Source organism: Aptenodytes patagonicus, chromosome 2 (assembly GCF_965638725.1).
Source record: "Aptenodytes patagonicus chromosome 2, bAptPat1.pri.cur, whole genome shotgun sequence".
NCBI lineage: Eukaryota > Metazoa > Chordata > Aves > Sphenisciformes > Spheniscidae > Aptenodytes > Aptenodytes patagonicus.
In genome coordinates this window covers 40290146-40310732 of record NC_134950.1, presented here as the reverse complement: position 1 = coordinate 40310732, position 20587 = coordinate 40290146, and positions in this window count along the sequence as shown.

The following is a 20587-nucleotide window of genomic DNA, read 5'->3' as shown; positions in this document are numbered from 1 at the left end:
TATTTCTGGGACTATACAAGCAATAAATGGCTTGTTGGTAACAGCAAGGAAAGTCCACTTTGCTTGTCCTACAGTGTTAAATTCCCCAAAATGATAATTTAGAAAATATAAGAAATTTAAAGAGGCACTATACTTTTTTAACAGCTGTGCCCTTATTTGGTACCCTGGGGATCTACCAAATCCCAACGGCCTTATATACTTGAGGTTTTTCTAAATTCTACACATGGTAAAGCTGTGTCTGACCTTATTGGTTCATGAATAATCAGGATACATAGCATTTTTCCCTTTAAAATTCAAACCTTCTGTGAGTTCAACATAACAATGTGTTGAGGGCACTAGAATACATTAAGGGTTATCTTTAGGTGAATGTGTAAAAATATATCCTTATTTTAGTTAAGTACAAAATCTATTGTTTGATAAAAGTGTCTCGCAAAGCTCACTGTTAAAAAACAGCCCTAAATAACAATTCAGAACAGAACATTTTCTTGGGTCAAGACGGAATAGGAATAGGATTTTTAACTAGATGTTGACATTTGATGTATGTTTCTCAGAGTGACATTCTGGAGGAGCTGCAAGCCAGCTCCACTTTAACCTACTATTACATAGCCAGAAGCTCCCTTTGAATCATCATGCTGAGAAACAAGCCTCCACTCTCTACATCTGATTTAGAGTCGTACTTCCTCTTAGAGAGCTTTCTGGACTCTGCAGCTTTCTCTGACCAAGATCTTCTGAGATCGTTATAAACTCAGAAACTCTTAAAACATAAGCTGATAGATTGTAACTATGATTTTTCTTATAATATTTGATTATTCTTGGTAAGTGGATGGTGTCTTCCTGTAATTCTAAGACCTCTCTACTGGGCGCTATGTCTTTTTTCAAACTTTCAGTCAACTTTCTTCACATTCAATCAGTCTTACATTTAACATAAAGACATTCTGTTGGCTCTTCTCTCCCCAGATATCTCAGACTTTGTGACTTTTAAAGGACTGTAGCACCCGTCAGTCTCCTTCTTAATCTTCTTCCCTTACCAAAACTCCACTGCCTGAACCGTACCCATTCCCCATCTTTCATTGATTATGTTGTCCTCAGACTCTCCTGTCTCAGTAAAAACCATCAAAGTTGCTCTCTGTTGCCCATGAACTGGACAAAGTCTAGCCCAGGTCCTGAAAGCAACTAGCTCATACACTGAAATATTCAGTGATGCAGGAATTTCAGATCAACACCTAGAATCCATAGCTTCTCTGTACATTGTCTCAATCGTTATCCTACATTTATACTTAGTTTCTTAGACTGCATTCTAGTGATTTATAAATCACAGGAAATTTTGGAACCACTAAAGAGCTGACATGTTACAATGATACTTCTTTGAAGTTATCACCCAGCTCTGGGCCACAGAGGCCCAACTACAAAAACATTTCACAATGAATTTGGCTGGCTGGACTCAGGACTGCTACATAGGTCTCATGAGAACTTATTAATTGGGTATAACCAAAATCTCTGGAGACCTCAGGTGGAAAGCACTGATAAGTATGCTAATGTTCGAATAGAAACAAACGTAGAAGTATATAGTTTCTATACCAGATAATCCTTTAAATAGTTGTGAAGTATTTTCTGCCCAATGAAATCCGGCAAAAAAACCCAGAAATCTCACTGCAAATCCATATTACAGCATGCCATATGATGGAGGAAAGAGTAGCAGTACTGTGCAGAGATGCAGCCAAGAAGAGGTTGCAATCGCATTTCTCCCATTGAGGAGACTGCAGATAGTGAGTCTGGTGCAAACTGCTCGTTCTCTCTTGAGTTTGGTAGACATTGCACTGTCACCCTGTGGTCAAGATTATCACCTCTCAGCCCAGAAGGTTTTGTTTGGAGCATAGAAAAATGCCCAGTTGTACCTTTTGGCTTGACCAACACACATTTAGCATGTGGGTTGCTTGGTAAGCACATGCAGAAGGGAAAGGCCAAGTCAGCATGCTGCGACCATGCACCACATCCAGCACTGAGTTCCTCTGAGTGCAGGGGTCAATGGGGTGTCACCTCTCTCTGACAGCAGCGCTACTCATGGTTGCATTGACACTGTCACTCTGTGTGTCTGGCAGTCCTGTCGGGCAGGCTGAGTATCGTCAGGCTGCTGGGCTCCAGCGGGCAAGCTCACTGGGCAAAGGAGGCTGCAGGCACCCAGCCACAGGCTCCCAGCAGGTCGGTTCTGGCTATATGGAGCAGTGGGATGGAAAAGCCAGCAGTGACAGGCTTATCACTAACCAAAAAGCTTTGACAGCTTTGCCAAAGAGTTTCTGGTCCCTCAAAGGAAAAGAGGGAGTCACATCACATACCACACTACCTTCAAGGGCCACACATTTACCACTTTGGGCGTTGCCCTGAGCTTCAGCCTGTGGTAAGGTGATACAGTTTGGTCCTATAGCTTGAGCCCTAACATAGTCTACATCAACCACTGAATATGTCAAGTCTTCCTTATTTGTAAAAGCAAGCCAAACTAAAGACAGTTGACAGCCTTAATTAAAATAACCTTTTAAAATTATCTATGTTCATTCACCTCAAAATTAAAATGATGAGGATTCATTAGTATTATTTTTAGAAATTAAAGTAACAATTATACATGGTTTGGGGGGTCTCAAATGTTTTTGTCGTATTTTTTCCCCAATTTCATTCTTTTTTTTTCTTCAGGATGAAATAAAAATACTAATAAAATTGAGGGAAAATCAAATAAGGAAAACTCCCTATAGTTTTAATCTGTTTTTAATGCGTAATAAAAAAATTCTGAAATCTTAAATAACTGAACAGCATTTACTATCAGAAAATTTCTAGGTTTATAATTATTGTTAGATTTGAGGATATTTTTCCTAAAACTTAACTTCCTTTCTAAATTTCTTTATTCAACCCCCATTATGTCTTTTTCACCCGTTTTTGGTCAGCAAAGGAAAAGAAACATCATAGTTGCTCTCACAGAAGCAGATGCTTATGATAAACACTGTATCTCCATTCAAATTGCACTAATGTGGTACAGCACTTTTCCTCTCTACGTACATTTAAAAGGGAAATTATAGTTATTTCAGGGATTATTTTTTCCCCTTGGTGTGAAAAGGCCTTCATACAACTCTACTACATAGTTGACTGATAGTCAACTTGATGCATAACTTCTTCAAAAACATGTTGTCTGAGCCTTCTTATCGGGAAGTCTTAGCATTTCCAGCCACTTCTATCTCCTTGCTCTGCTGTGTTTACACCGTTTCCAAAAAAATCCTAAAATATTACAAAGGATCTTGTAATAACATTCATATGAACACTGTCAAGTACAAGAAAGATAAGAAAGTATGAAAGAAAGTAGAAAGATTTATTTACCTACTTAAGAACATTAAGACATGGTATTAGGTCAGGTCTATACAGCTCTGTAGCAGATGTTTAGAGAAGAGTATAAGGAAAGGCAAGCATTTAGCATTGTCCTCTGAGGAACAGTCATTTCTGCAGAAGGCTTCTTTGGATATGAGAAAGGTATGGTTGCTGTTTCACGTTTTTGTCAAGGCCAAAGAAGGGAATATTTTTGTAACCAAGATAGAAGACAACCTGGTGAGAATTATAGCTGTGCAGATGGACAGGAAAGACTATATTTTAGAGAGATGGTGTAGAAAGTCAGAAAACTGTAGTTACCTAGTTTGCTTAGAGACAGGAGCACAGCATAAACTCAGAAATATAAGGAGTGTCCAAAGTGTAAGCCTGTTTAATAGTATCCATAGTACAGTACCTTTTATTATATGTGTTGATGCAGAAAAATTGTTAGGATTAAAAAAAATGCTATTGAGATTGAAGTAATTCTATGATATCTTTTAGACTTCTCTTAACGGAGCCACTTCATCCCAAGTGGAGTAATTCACTTAAGTGGCAAGTATCACAGATGGAGCTGACAGCAATGCTGATTTACATAATGGAATATAAAAAACCCTGTGTGTGAGAGTCCGAACTGGGGATACATTGATAAGAGGAGTTGATTTTGTATTAGTTTTGTAAACAACTTTGGAGGGACACGCTTTGCAGAAGTGGTCTGTAAATCACTAGAACAGGGAGCAAAGTTAGCAAGCAGTCTTCCTTGGCTTCGTATTTATTTTTATTTGTTTAATATTTTGGGGAATTCTGCAAACCAATGGACTGATGTGGAACAGTTCTCCAATGACCTTAGTATTTACTATTTGAGATGGGTAAACAGCTGTCTGGCCATATCTCCTGAGATTTTTTTCTGTTCCTCCTTGTAAGAAGCATATGTACACCAAGACCAGAATTTCAAAACAATTTGAGAACCTAATGGAACTTAGACATCTATCTTTAGTCATATTGAACTTACGTTAGGTGCCCTGCCTGCATCTTTACGTGTCAAAGTACTTCTTCAAATGTGAAAATACTGTCTTGAAGGTTTTTGAGATGCAGTTTAGTGAAATTCAGTGAAGATACCAATTAATTTTGAAGTTCATATCCATTTGTGCTGACCAAATTCATCCCATCAATGTTTGTGGAAAACAAACAAAAAAGGATACTTGGGTATTCATGTAACTTTGAAGAAAACAAAAATGGAACAGCCTATTTATGGAGTGTTACTTGTTTTTATTAATCTCCTGTCCATGTTACTAAACATCATTCACATATTCAGAACTAGACGTTAAAAATTATTACACATACCCACATGCCTACATTTACAGGCACTAGACTGTCACATCCAAGTCTATCTCATGTCCCCTATGATCTTTTGCTAGGGCAGGATAATTTGTATTGGTGCCTAATCTCTGAGTGTCTGATCTGTGTATGTGCAGAAAATATTTGGCCTTTGGTGCTTCAACATGAATCACTTTTCTCATTGACTTGGTCACCAATTTATCTGTCCTTCACTGTGAATGAATGGGCATATTTTCAGCTGGAATTAAATGAGCACAGGTACTATGAACCAAGAGAAAGATGTCTTAAAGTGTGTTACTAATTATTTATACACTTCATCAAAGGCTCAGTGCTCTTGCTGTGCAACTCATAATCCTTGTCTAGCCGTGGCCCTATCCATTTTTAACTTTTCCTTTTTTTTCATAACAGTCTTTTAGATAAAAATAATTGGGTACTTAAATATTTCTAAAGCTAGCAATTAAAAAATACTTTATTGCATAGCCAATATATCTTGCGATGAATACATTATGGGAAAAGAAGACTGTCAAGCAGTCCACAAATTAGAATCCAAATACAAGTGCCATGTCTTCTGCATACACCTTATAAACAGCACAAAACAATATTATTGAAGCCACTGTTGAGACAGTAGAAATATGGTCATTTACTATGAATTCTATGTTCTGTAAATCCTGAGCAGAGGCAAAAATGGGTTTAAATTGGATGAGTCTCTGTCACCAAAATCTAAACTTAAGTACACATCAGGGAAACAAATTTTGTGTCCACAACTCAGAAGGAAGGTAAGGAACTGCTGTACTCTATATGAAGTACATTTATTTATTGGTTTTGAGTCCATCAGTTGTATAATTACATATGCATAGTTATATTCAGCATAAGCTCCTGACCTGTAATGACTGGGTTATTTCAAACTGTTAAGGAATAAAACTTATCCATCAATGGTCTAAATTGCTATTAGAATGAAAGAGTAATTTGTGATGGGAAAGGATTTTGAAACAAGGTGAACTCGCTCTCTCACCTTCTGTAAATTGCTGTGGAGCAATTACAACAGACCTAACTATCTGAGGACATGGTAAGGATTTGTGGGAGATAATTAGTAATATGAAATATTCAGACTACATAAGTCCCTCTTAAAATACCTCAGGTGGTCTGCAAAACTTTTTGGAAAGGTTAACAGCTGAGGGCAGTTTTCATTTAACCACGGCTGCACTACTCAGAGTTCTGTAAAGGGGCCTTGATATGTAAAAGAGGAGCCGCGTTTAGTCTTATGATAAGAATATTCAAATGCACTGCAAAGACGGGGCATGACTCTGTACCATAGTTGCAAGAGCATCCAGCAGGTCAAAACTTGAGTCTGACAACTGCTTTCAGGATTACTAATGCATTTTACCATCTGTTGCACATAATATATAGGAACTGTCTTTGAAGCGTGGGCTAGACTCATGTTCCCAGGCCCTGTGCTTTCTGACCTTATGACTCTTATTTTCTGTGGAGTAGATGACATTGAACACAAAGGAAAGAGTGTGTTCCCCTCCAGTATCTCTCTTCTCTTCACCATCGCCCCAGCAGTAGCTCTATTTAGCCTGATAATGTGGGAGCACTGTTGGCTGACTCTTCTTCAGGTGAAGAAGGGGATCAAGCCTGGCTGCTTTCCATTCACTTGGGCATGAACCACAAGGCTGGACTTGTGAAAGGAGAGTTACAAACAGCCTTGCCTCCTCCTGATATTGCACTGCAATTGCAAAAGTCAGGTTTTGAATGAAAACAGGTATCTCCCTACCTTCAGGAGGGTGGATGGAGGTACCTCTCCACGGCCCTGAATAAGTGGAAAATTTGAAGACATATCCTTTTGCTTAGAATTTTCAACTGTCAGACTTCAAGCATCACCCATTATACAGTCTGCACATGTATCTGATACTGTATCTTCTCTGCTTAGCTTCCTGGGGTGGTTAGGGTTCTGTCCTAATACTTTATGTCCTCCCATGCATTCTCTAGAGAGCTTAAATACCTAACTGTTGGCTTCTATCTACCTCATAAGAAGCCAGATACTAGAAACGTAGATACATCATCCAAGTTAGCAGCCAGAGCCTTTTTTGTGCCATGTCCTCAAGACACAGCATAATCCCAGCCCCCCTGAATTCACTAGGACCGACTTCATGAGGTTACTTCAAGCATCAGAGATGGTGATGTCCTGCACACCCAAACTGTCTGGCTAAGCTGACCCTGTTGGTACTTTAAGAAAAATGGAGAAGTTGGGGATAATATTTAGGTTTTACTTAAAATTTAAAGAGCTCTGAAAAATGTCACCTACCTAACTTCTGGAAAACTTGCTTTTTTCCTACGTAAACCATTGGAAGGTTATTAGATTTTCCTTTTTTTCTGGTCTCCACATAAAAGGAGAGGATTGCTTAGCTAACCACACAACCTGGCAGGGCTAGAGTTGGCCTGTGGAGGTGGCTGCTAATTTTCAGATCTCGAATTCTGAGGGCAAAGTTTTATGCAAAAAGGGAGAACACATTAATACAAACATATCAGGACTTAACTATTTCACCAGAGAAAATGTTTCTGGGTTCATTAGAGGTTTTCATAATGGCTTCAGCTTATCTTTCAAAGGCTAAGCACAGCTTCAGGTACTGTTTTGGAGGAAAGGCAGTGTAATGCTATCAGAAGGACTTTTAATATAATGAACAAGAAGATTTTGGCAGTGTATGCAATGACTCCAGGGACAGCCTCACCAAACATCCTGATACAAAAACAGTATCTTTTACATTTAAATGTTTGGTTTCCTCAGGTATTACTCATCACTACTTCATGCATGTAATGATCTTATTTGAAATGATAACATTTACTATAACACACTATTTCATCTCACTAAAAGGTATGTCAATAAACTCTTCATACTCAACCATATGAAGGATTATGATTATAAATTCAAACACATCTTTTCATCATTAGAAGCTACTTATCTCTTGAGTGGCTCACCAACTATGTGACATTTTTTATAAGACTGGGGAAAAGAGCTTGCCACTGGAAAGCAGAAAAGTGCTCTATGGAATCTTCTGGACTTCATTTTCTTTCACAGTTTTATAGTCAAGATATTTAGTGTCTTTGATACAGTTAATTAAGCTGGTACTCCATATGTGTGTTTTGTTTTTGTTTTGTTTTTTATAACTGAACTCTTCACATTTTATAAGTAATGTTTCTTGGAATTCTTTGATCTTTAGATAACTTTGTGGTTTTGAGATTGGAAACAATTTCCAACTAACTGTAAAGCTAAGTTACAAATTAGTAAAGATCCACGAATTTATTGGATTAAATACTCACATATAGGTAGGTCCAGTGGAAAAATCCAAGCTTGAAATGAAATATTTAACCATAAGCAATTCTTTATGCTTCTAATACTTTGTACACGATAGCCAATTAAGCTTCTTGTCTGTATTCTAATGATGTAATCTTGAATTTCTAGCATATTACCTTGCTTCCAGATGACTGAGAGTGAATTTTCAAAGTGGTGCATGAGACACAGGGGCACAAATCCTGTTAGTAGCTAATGGGATTTTTTTGCACCTCCTGTGCACCACACTGAGAGACCCAGCCTTGAAATTTTCATTATCTATATTTGTTCAAAGATGATGCTTTATAGATACAGACCCTTCTGAATTGGCAAAATGACTTGTGTTTGACAGGTTAAAACCATAATTACTAAATTGATCTTACAGATGTCTAGTGCTGTTTCCTATTCCTTTTCCTGTTTCCTACTCTTATTCCTCTCCCATAAGAAGAAAACAACATACCTCCACCCATCACCATCAACATCTTCAAAGAGAGTGGGACACATGACATGTCAACTTGATTGCTTTCTCTAGGAAAAGAAACTCAGGCTTTTCATAGATATACTTACATACATGCTTCCCTCCAAGAATACAAGTAGCCCTATTCAACTAGGGGGGATAGGGGGACGAGACTAAATGTGTAGAAAGGAATAGACAGCATTTCAAACCCTTGAAATATTTACTGTCATGATAGACCTGACATGCTTTATTAATCTGATTGTTTACCATAAGTATTTTCATTCTGTATTAAATCTGTCCACTTGTGTGACTTCTGCAGATGCTACAGAAAATCATAGGCATCAGTCACATATTGGTTGATGCAATTAAGTATTAGCATTATGTCTTCAGTGTCATCCTTAAAGCTTTTCTGCTTCTTGTTCTTCTAATTCTTGATATTCCCTTTGCCATATGAATGTCCAATCTCTTTTATTTCTTGAAAAACTACAACGTCACAATAATATCTTGATGAAATTGTTGCCAGGGGTTAATTCATACATTGGAGAAAAAAAAATCCAGTTTATTTGTTTTAAAATGTTGTATGACAAAGATATTTTAGCAACATTCAATAACATAAATGTCACAGTTATACCTTGAAAAACACATACGCAGGCTTGCTTCATAACTCCCGATGAAGGACTTAAATTTTTAGTCGAGACCTAAAAACTTCCCTGTGACCAAGGTTCTTGCTCTTAAAGTTAAAATCAGTTTAGTTTATACATTCAGAAATTCCTTGTTATTTTTCTACACAACAGAATATCTTTCTTTTAAGTGTTTGCATAATTATACATATTTATAATTGCTTCTTTTAAGGAAAATGCAAAATTGTTCATTCTCATTTCATTTGTTTTTAATAGAATAGGGAATTTTTTTTTTTTTTAGATTAGCTATTTATAATTTCATGGGCACCACTGTATACATTTTAAAGCCAACTTTTGTAAAAAGTGTTTTCTCGTGCTTTAGAAAATACATTTAATAGTAACAGTGAAGTAAAACCTATTCCTTAACAGTAACAAAAAAAGATAATGATAATATCATGCATAAAACTTGTAACCATAGTACTTCAGGCAGTGAAGTACTTCTTGTGGTTAAATCAGTGTGCAGCTGTCACAACCCTCCATTTTTCAAGTTGATAAATATTAGGTCTCTCTTTCCATCAGAAAAACAATTGTGCTGAGACAAAGAGAGTATTCCCGAATGATGCAGCAAATCAGTGGTAATACCACTTGAGATCTCCTGATCCTCAAACCATAGTTCATCCTGACTAGACCAAAGTTCCTTAAGAAAAAAAAGTTTAAAAAAAAAAAAAAAGGATTATAGTCTTTCTGAGTATCTTCTTAGGAAATTAATGAAATAAGATGACTGCTGTGAATATTGTTCTCCATATTTTCAGTCATTTCTTTATGGAAATATGATAGTTGCTGGTAGCTTAACCTCTGGTGACTTCTTTTTCCCCCGAGGTTTGGGGTGGTGGTGAAGACATAAGAGAAGAAGAAGCAGGTGGCAAGCAGCTTAGAGCACTTTCTTGAACCTGCGCTTGTAATTACAGTGACAAAAGGAAAGCCTCAATAATTCTGACCCATTTGTCTGGTGACAAGATGCTTTGGAATTACACATGGCTGCAGATGTTGGTGCTGATCGCTTAAAAGGAAGCAAAAAAAACCCCAAGGTTTTTTGGGAAATTAAAAAATTATTGGATATTTTCTTATGAATTTCAACTTAAGAATTACTTCATTTAAACTCTTACAAAGGCTGAGCAGAAGAAAAGAAAAATCATTGGGGAAAGTAGGTTCAAAACAGTATACAAGGTTTCTGATCAATCCTTTTCTGTTCTGATGTCTCAACCAAATAACCAGAGACTGTTTCATGGTTAAAAAGACAGACATCCTACTATTATTGCATATCTTGTCAGAGTTCCCCTTGATATCAGTATTTCAAAGCTTCAGGATGAACTCTGCCTCTTTGGGCACAAATTTATAGCAGTCACAAGTAACTCCTCTGAACAGCAGTTAAGGAGTTATAATGGTTTAAAAATAGTGTTCTGAAGAAGAACTAAGGTCTTTGAATAATCACCTCAGTGTAGAGTAGAAATGAATCATCTACCCAAATTCCACAGCATATACCAGAGGAGATATAATTTTAGCCATTGTTTAAAGTGTGGATTATCTTTTATGTACCATTCAAAAGGCTTTGGAGTGGCCTAAAAATTACTTTTTTGTGCTCAGATTATAAGATTCAGCTCTTCAGTGACAAATAAGAAATGAATAAGAAGAATTTCTGTGGTATAATTCTTGATTCACTGGACACCTTGGTTGGTCTACAAAGACCTGAGACACCTTTGATAAAGAACACACAAAAATATTTTCCATTGCTGTAGAGTTTATAAAACCCAGTGTGTGAAATTCTGTACATGAAGAAGATTAAGGAATTTAAATTTTAAACACAATTACTTTGGGAAAAATGGGAATGGGGTGGTTATTCTGCAAAAGCGTCACTTTGCTGAAAAGGGAAAGTTTTTTATGTAGTACGAGTGCTTTTTCTATAGAGGTCAATGGCAGTAGCATGGAAACCTCGTACTATGTCGATATGGTAATTACAATCTGCAAATGGTGAGAAACATTTCCTATTTAGCTCAAAATCATAGTGGTTAGAATTTAAAGTCTTCAGGCAGTTTAAAGTTCTTGGATTTTTCTTGATGATTTTGTAATTAATCAAATATTAAAGTATATCTATGCATTCAATACAGTTAAACAATTTTACCCACATAGTATGAATCTGCTCCTTGATACATGGAGTATCTCAGAGTGGAAACTCTCAACTAGCATGTTTGTTTGCTGTATCTGATCTCCCAAGATAGACATACATATGCACTAATAGAAAATCAGTCACTAAAAATGTGTTTAAAAATTAAAAGAATAATTTTATGATATGTTGTCATACAGGACTGCCAAATAATGCAAAAAAAGCCTGAGAAAAAAATGGGAAATAAAATACAAGTAAAAATGGGGGGGGGGGGGGGATTGAATTATGTATTCAAAAACGTCCAGTGTTGGCAAAACTCTGTTCTCACGAGGACAACTGGAAATTTGGCTGCTGGCTGAAAAGATTACAGAGTACATGGTAGAGATGAGTGGTTTTGAAATGTCCCTTTAAGCAGTCTCCATCTATCCAAGTTTGATTTTCATTTGGAGAAGGAGTAAGGGAAGCCATGGTAAAGAGTGAGAAACAACCAGAAAAGTTGGTGACTAACAAAAGAGTGATTGTACAGAAAACTGAAAGCAACAATGCACTCCATGATTACAAATTCTTAATAGAATATTTGAAATTTTTGTAACTGAGAATAAAGCCTGAGTATATCTTATGAAAAACTTAACTTGAATGTAATTACAATTGGAGAAAAAAACCTTTTTTGTTTTTTTTTTTTTTTAAGACTAAACACTGATTTGGAATTTACAGAATAACAGATATGCTTGTGTTCATGGGTTGTTTTGAAAGCCCACCTTTTTGGTGCTTCCCAAAGTACCTATGCTTTCAGCGTGTGCTTCATTTCAAAACCCAGGGCAAGCCCTCCTTTCGGGAGCTGCACTGTGCCTGGTGTGATTTGGGACACACCGCAGCAGTGTGAGTTGGAAACTTCAGAAGCGTTGTATGAAGTGCAGGCATTGCTGCAACCTGAATAAAAAGCAGACTCAATTATTGTTGACAGATGATTTTATTATGCAGATAACGGATTCGCTTAATAAGGAACAGTTATAACAGAAAGTGACCGCCACTTCATTAACCAGGACAAGTCCAAAACCAACAGATACTCTGGCTGTAACTGCTGCCTGAATCTTCTTAATTCTGAAAACTCTCTGTGCCTGTCCAAAGGGCTTAGCTTCTCCTAAATTGTGTTTTATCCAGAAGTTTCAGCTAGATTTTAAGGTCCCTCAGAGCATCCTTCCTCTTATTATTCTGTTTTCATCTCTTTCATCACATTCCAAATGCACTTAAGATGTTAACCTGCTCTATTATTAGTTTAAGGAAGAGTTGAAATGAAAATGAAAAGGTTTCACCATTTTAGTGACAATTAGAGCAAACCAACATGTCAATGTTTCTTTGTATATTGATACCTGTTACGACACCAGACCTGTTATGTCATAACCATAGAAAGCAATTCTGCAAAGGGCTTGGACTCGCAAGTCATTGACTTCCAGGTACGCTCTGAAAGAAGGTCCTCTCTTTCTCAAGGGCATACAGATATCAGATACCAGCTATGTGGTGAACTCTTAGGACAAGTGGAAGAGTGATCCCTGACTGTAAAACAAATTGTCATTAAACTGCTCTTAACATTAAAATAGAACAAAGGTCATAGCACATCTGTAATCAGATTTTCTGTGTTTTCTGATATCACCTGGTGACAATAACAAAACCAACATTTGAAGAAACTGCATCTTAAACTTCCTCCAGAATGTCAAAATTAAAACAGAGAGGATCCATAAAACCAAATAAAAAGGCAAAGTGAAAGAAAAATGTCAAAACAATGTAGTTTTCCTAAATTCTCTGCTGAAGGTGTAAATTGCCAGTCTGACACAACTGCCAGTCTGAGCTCCTCTGGTTAATAATCAGTTTAATCATAAAAATAACTCTTTAAAACAATAAGACAGATGAACTATCTCTTCTGAAATGTCACTGCCCCAAAAGTAATCCATCATCCTTAAGAATATTATTTTTAAATTGTTATTAAGTGCCAACATGGTGGTAAAATTGTAATTGCAAAATGCTGGAAGAATGCTTTCTGACTTATTTTATGGATTTTTGTTAAGCCTGAATTGAAAGGAAGATATATTTTCAATTCTAGGGAAACATTTTAAGAGCAGGGTTAGTTATAAATGGAACTGACTGCCCAAGGAGGTTGCAGTTTTAGGAAGAGACTAACTTAGCAAAGTTAGTTTTCTCATATGTCAGAGTATTGAGTACAAAAATCCATGAGGTCTCATTTAGTCTCTTGCTATGAGTCTATGAATTCTCCCTAACTATTGCCGTATTATTTAAGCTATTGATAAATAATTGAGAAATTCTTTGGTAATGGATTTTTTTTTCCAACTGTTACGAACAGTTAACTAGTAGGGCAGGTAAAACTGCTGCAGTGATACACAGGGTCTTTCAAGAACTCAGCCCATTCTGGGTTCTTTTCAGCACTGCATGCCCAAACCTCTTCTTAACTTGTCTCAATACTTCTTGAGAAGATCAGCTGACCCAGACCCCTCATTTTATTCAATTTATTCCTTAGATCCTAAACAGGTAGTCTTGGAAAGCTGCTTTAGCCTTCAAAGTTGCAGAGGTTTTGATGTCTGATATTTTGCATAAGAGCAGCTACACTCAATTCACCTAGAACTGGTGATATGTGCAAGCATGAATCACCAAGTAATTTGTACAGATGTTCTGGGGTATTAAAGGCTACAATCTCGGTGTCATAAATTAAAAGCAAACTGTTTATCCATGCCTTACAAACTGATGGGTAGGGAGCCACTGGCTGCTCACAGACAGTTAGTTCTCACTCTGCAGACTGTGGAAGATACAGCAGGAGATGATGTATACCATGACCAAAGGCTAAAGCGAGGTCTAGAACTCATAAGTCTCCAAAGAAAAAAATCATTCAGGTAAATGCTGTATAGTTTACACAGGTGGAAGTCTTGCAATTTTTTTAGAGCTTCAAGATGTCCCTCAGAGAAACAGACATTTTCTTGTGTGCCCTAAAATAGTGTTTAGTTGAGATTCTCCAGCCTGCATGGAAAGCGTTCATGTATGATGATTATGATGATGGCAGGCAGCAACTTGTACAAGCATGTTGCATTCTGGAAATTAGAGTAGGTTGCTGGAGGCTGTGATGGGGAAGTTTTCTATAAGCTTTATTTTAAAGCCCTTATGTGCTCACTGTTTCTTAGCTCCTGCTCATGAGGCCGGATAGAAAAAAAAATTCATGATATTTTTCTGCAGATCATATTTAAAGAAGAAAGAACAAAATTCCCAAACAAGTTCTACTTTGCCTATTATTGTAGAAATATCCATCTTGTCCTTTGATATGGCTCATTTCAAATAATAAATAGATGCTTTTCTCTGGAGACCGAGTCAATACACACTTCTCTTTAGCTATACAAAAAAAAAATGTCATGCTGTGATAGTTATAGTTTTCCTAATTTTCCACAGTCCTGGCAGATATTGATTGTGCACATATCGATATTTACATGAATGTAATCAAGCAAATGAGTAGCTGACTAGTATTTCTTGCTGAATATGTCCCATGTATATTTTATTTGAAGTATGTGACTTGTTTCTAGGATTAGTCTGATCATAATGATTTTTGTTGTGTAGCTCTGTGAACGAGAAAAACATGGCTTGTGAGATGAAAAAGAATAAATCCAGGATTGAAAATCCAGGATGGCTCCGTGAGAAACCCCTGTCCATGTCCATACAGCAGTAGGGCCTTCAGTCACCTCCCAATATTCCAAAGTGTCTGTCCACAGGGTGTTTGGGGGGAAGGTGATATGTGCCGCTGAGTAACATTGCTGCAGACCAGGCATGGCTTCACGGTAGAAGTACTCTGAGATGGTCCCTGGTCCTGTTCTCCCGCATTCTGCTGCCTATGATAGATTATCTACCAATGAAAGGAAAAAAGACTATTTGGGCTGGCTTCCTGGGTAACAGCCTCATGTTCTGGGTCTCAGCTCTGTATTTTTGATAGTCAGTGGGTGTTTTTCAAAACTACTGGTCCTGGATTCAAGTCGTTTCATGGACACCTAAACTTTCACTTTATAAGTTTCCAGCTTTCCTGGTTCTAAAAAGAAGAACAAATTGAATCTAGAAGTTCAAAAATACCAGAAGGCAAGAAATCCTTCATTTACACCATTTTTACTGCTTGCAACATTGTATGTTAGAAATCCTCTCTTATTCAGAAAATTCATATCCAGAGTAGCTGCGGCTGTAGTTAAGATTATAAAAGCTCATAAATATCTTTGAACATCAGTCTAACTCTTTCATACAGGCCTGTCAATTAATGGATTGTAAAGATGCATAGTTGTTTCATGAAGAACATGTCCTATGCAACTTAAATCTTTTGCAGAAAAGAGAACATCTCCAATTATTTTTCATGTAGCTTCTCTATGATGATCAGTAAACACCCCTCAAGAAACCTGCAAATAAATATAAAGACTATTTTTCACCACAAACTGTAATTGCTTTAATTATAGGATAATTATACAAATAATGCATTCAAACGCAGCTTTCCTTTTTTTTCTTTGTTTTCTAAATATTATCATCTTTCTATATTTTCTGATGTGTAAACAAGAAACATTTAGGTTTAGATGAAGATCAGGTGAACTGCCTACAGTACAAACGGAGACAATCAAATGATGATTAAGCTATTGAAAACTACCCAACTAATGGATAATTTTTAAGTGAGCAGGTGTACTTAGTCATTATAACTTTAAAATGGAAAATATATTTGAATTAAGTTCTAAACCCCCTGTATATTAACAGGACTTGTCTGTCATTGACAACCATGCCAGAAAGTTCTGTACAGAGTTAGAAATTCAGATTTTACTCCCAAAGTGTCAATAGAAGGGTAAAAAACTTCTAGCAATTTTCCTTAGAACAAAGATTTGGGATTATATTACTATAAATTTTTATAAATCAACTGTTTCAGTATCCAAAGGACTAAGAAAAAATAAATATCAATGCCCAGCTAATGAAAGTGGATACAGATTTTTGTGTGTGTGTGTGTTTTAGATACTCCATTCTTGACCTTGACTTTTATAGCTCTGTATACCACCTAGTATGTTAGATGTGCAAATGTCACATCTTCTGAAAGTCATGGTCCTTGACATCATTATAATAGGTAAATTCACTTGCATGGCACTTAAGTGGATAAATCCACAGGTTGGGTTATAAGCCGAAAGGAAGCTTGAAGCATGCAGAGAGAAATCTCACTCAATGGAGTGGAAGCTGCAGTGTTCTCTTATTCAGGAGCTGAATTTGGATAGCTCTATTGCAGGAGTCAAGTCAGAATTTAACAGAAACCCTTACAATGGCTGCACTTTCTGTGCTGGGCTTTGTTTAGTCAGGTAGATTTCATTCCTGCTCTTCATTTTCTCTGATGTTTAAAATGGCTCCTAGGAGGATAAATCAGTCTTCAGGCATAGTTAACCCTTATGTAGTCACAGCATTTCAAATTTTGCTTGGAGCTTAAATATGAGGTTAGAGACTTGAAGGAGAGTTTTTATACATCCTTAAAATTTATGTTTTAGCATATAACAAGGGAGTGTCCCTATGTATGAAGATTAGGTACTTATTTCCTCTGCAAGCCCATGGTCATGGCTTTTCTCATCATAAACTGTGTACTTTCATTTCTGCTCTTGCAGTTTTTATTCACCTCTCCATTGTTAGACAATTAAGTGCTAGAAGCTGTTAATGTTATGTTAAAAAATTCATCCTATTTCATGGGTTTTTTTCCAGTCTTGTTCCACTATTTTCCTGTGAAAACATGGATAGAAACACTTAGTAAAACAAAAGACATGCAAAATATCAGAAGTAGGACATTTGTAGATAATCTTCAAAACTAATTGCCATATGAATTAAAGAATTCAAACCACCAACATGCTGTAGCTTCTAAGAGTTTTTTCTTGTATATATGGGAACATTTCTGTTGCTTTAAAAGATGTGTATGAAGCTTTTCTCAATAAAAAGCATCAAAATCATGCCCAAAAGGTCACTTTAAGCTCTCTTATATGCATGGTATCATCTGTTACATGAAATTAGGAAAGCTGGGAGGATAAGCAGTCTCCTTTAATGGGAAAAGATGGCAATTTCTCCAACAAATAGCTCTGTGTGATGGCAGTACAGCTCAGAGAGAGGGAAAAATTGAGGGGAATTACACTGCAGAATCAACATCTTCTCCAACCCCTACGGGAAAGAGCTGTCCATTAGACCAGTCATTCTGACTGGATTTGACAAGTGCAGTATACGTCCACTCCAAGGATTAATTTTTTTTTTCAGATTTAGGTACCAGGTGCATTAAGTTTATGATTTGCATACCTTCACTTAGTATTACTGTCCTTGTTTATTCTTTAAAGGGCACTTATAACATTGCAAATGCAGTGTACCATGCACTATATATGGCTTATAGCTATAAATAAGTATGTTGCTGTTTGGTTTTTCTTTGAAGTTCCAAGAAGCTACTTAAAAACATCAGCATTGTACTGCAAAAATATGTCTAATGAATTATTGTGGAAAATGTGTATTCACATAACGTATGACAATAATGCTGTATATTCACATGTAAAACGAGGCTTTTCAGCAGGATATTAGTAGACATCATGCAATGATAACAGCAGGTGTTCTCCTCCTCTGGCCCTAAATTTTATTATGTTTATGGTCTCTTATCCCTACAGATCTCTAGATATGACCTAAAAATAGGAGTGCTCTCTCCAGGTAAATAATGGCACAATCTGTTTAGACAATGCTAAAAGCTTTTGGCTTTTCTTACTCCAGCAATTCTGAGTTAACTAGGCCTGGCTGATTCAAAGAGTCATCTCTGGATTTACCAGCTGGAAGTAGAATCTCAGGACATCTCAGTGTAGCTGCTCTAGAAAATGAACAGCACGATGCACCATGATCAGCTTCCTCAGGAAAAAGAATTAAATATAATTGGTTGAAACCATATCTTCTCATTGTCATTTTTAATAAATGGAATTACACCCAATTTAAATTGGGGTCCCAAAAGTCAATTTAGAAATCATGGTAATGTCTCAGAGAGCTCCAAGGTAAACCCTGTATCTTCGTATTTGGGTCATTCTTTTCAGAACGTCGTTAAATTTGACCCCTTTCTTTTCAGATGTAGTAGCTAATTTGGTCGTGACTTACTGGAGCCTAATTTGGAATAGTCCATTCAACATCTTAATGCATCATATAATGGATCTCCATCAGCTCTGGGAATTTTGGTCTTTCAAAATGCTGAGACATACAGTTTTGAAATATAGTTAAAGGATAATAAAATTATTCTTTACTTTGAATTCATACAAAAATTGTCAATTTAAAAGTGCGACTAGAACTATGATATAGGGTCAAATTCTCAGTCCCAGAAATGCCTGTTTGCATCATTCAATCAACAAAATGGAGTTTCTGCTAGAACAGTATAAAACATGCCAAAAAATAAGTGAGACCCAGGACGAGACCCATGGGAACAAGAAGGTACAGAGAAAACAAGCTAAGGAAATATTAACTAGCAAGTGGTCTTAATAAAACACATCTAGGAGCTAATCCTTCTCCCACTAAAGATAGTGGCAATTCTACAGTCAACTGCAATTGCCCAGTTCACTCTGATAAGGCACACAGAAATAGTATTTAAAGAAAAAGAAATGTGACACTTAAACTTAGTATTTTATGTCAAAACACTCATTTACTAGTGCTATTAGGACCCCCAAATTAAATTGGCTTTTAGTTGATGACTCATTCACAAACCACTCTTGATTTGTGTCAATACATTAGTATTGTCGGTCTTTGATAACTGGTTCAGCTGAATGATTTTTAGTCACTGTGCTGTTCATGAACTGCTCATTTTGATTAATCATTATTTGTTGGATGTTATTGGTCATACAGTATATTTTCTGCTCCTTGATTAGCTGACTGAAACTTTAACAAAAGATAATGAGTTATGACTAACAAATAATGAACAGTGAGTAATGAACAATGTATTTCAGGTACAAATTTGGAGAATATTGGTGATTCACAGACACTGTTTTGAATACTGTGAGTACTGGGCCGCAAATATTTGGAAATATCTTCTGTCATGGTGGCAAGAATAGCAACAAATCTATGGTCATCCGTTTGTGATTATATTGCAAATGTATTTCTTGCATCATTCCACCAACTCTAACTCTGAAGTAGATACATGAACTAATGCAACCTTTTTAACAGAGATACAGGAGCTCAAGTTGAGAAGAGATTCCAAATAAACTGCTGAATTGATCCTGAGTGTGCTTCTTAATTGGTTCTTTTCCATTTAAAATCTCCCATAATTATTCATTTTTGAATCTCAATAAAAAGTAAAACTCCACCTGGGAATGAAAACAAATATCAAGTTTTTTAAATGGCATAGAACAGGTTAGTTTTTAACAACTGGTTGCAGCTGCTGGATTGACTTTAGTCATCTCAGATTATATTGGTGACATTCTGGTATGTTTGCAGTAAATACAGAATAAAGGGCTCTCTTTGCCACAGTGGTTAGCTGCTTGCAAAATCTAATTAAGGTTTCATACTCCTTAACCATTAACATTATTCTTTTAATAAGCACTAAATTAGGCAGGCATATGTGTCATATATCATCAGGAAATCAAACACAGAAGGTCAGGACTTTTATGACTTCCCGTGACATTTGAGTTACAAAGACTAAATCCTGTACACCCAATTATTCTTCCCCTGGTTTTTAGGGACAAACAAATCTAAGAAATCCTAAAAAAAACTTGTATTAAGGCTGAAATAAAGGAGGGATTAACTTCCACTGAAAACAAAACTAACTTGAGCATTGTGTTCCCTTATAGGACCAACCAGATGAACAGATGCAGAACTTGCTGCAGTTTCATCAAACCCATTAGCAGGCAGTGAAATTCCTTCTGTTTCTAAGCAGTCATCATGAAAGATGCTATAAATACTGTTCCTACCTGTATTTCTGCCTTTTTTTTTTTTATTTTACCCCATGGATGCTACTCTGAAATCTATGGGTTATAAGCCAAAAGGAAGCTTGAGGCATGCAGAGAGAAATCTCACTCAATGGAGTGGAAGCTGCAGCGTTCACTTATTCAGGAGCTGAATTTGGATAGCTCTGTTGCAGGAGTCAAGTCAGAATTTAACAGAAACCCTTACAATGGCTGCACTTTCTGTGCTGGGCTTTGTTTAGTCAGGTAGATTTCATTCCTGCCCTTCATTTTCTCTGATGTTTAAAATGGCTCCTAGGAGGATAAGTCAGTTTCTCTTTTCATATAGAAAGTTAACACAAACACTAGATAACTTGCAGAGACTTCAAAGGAAAATGATAAAAATGCTTTGCA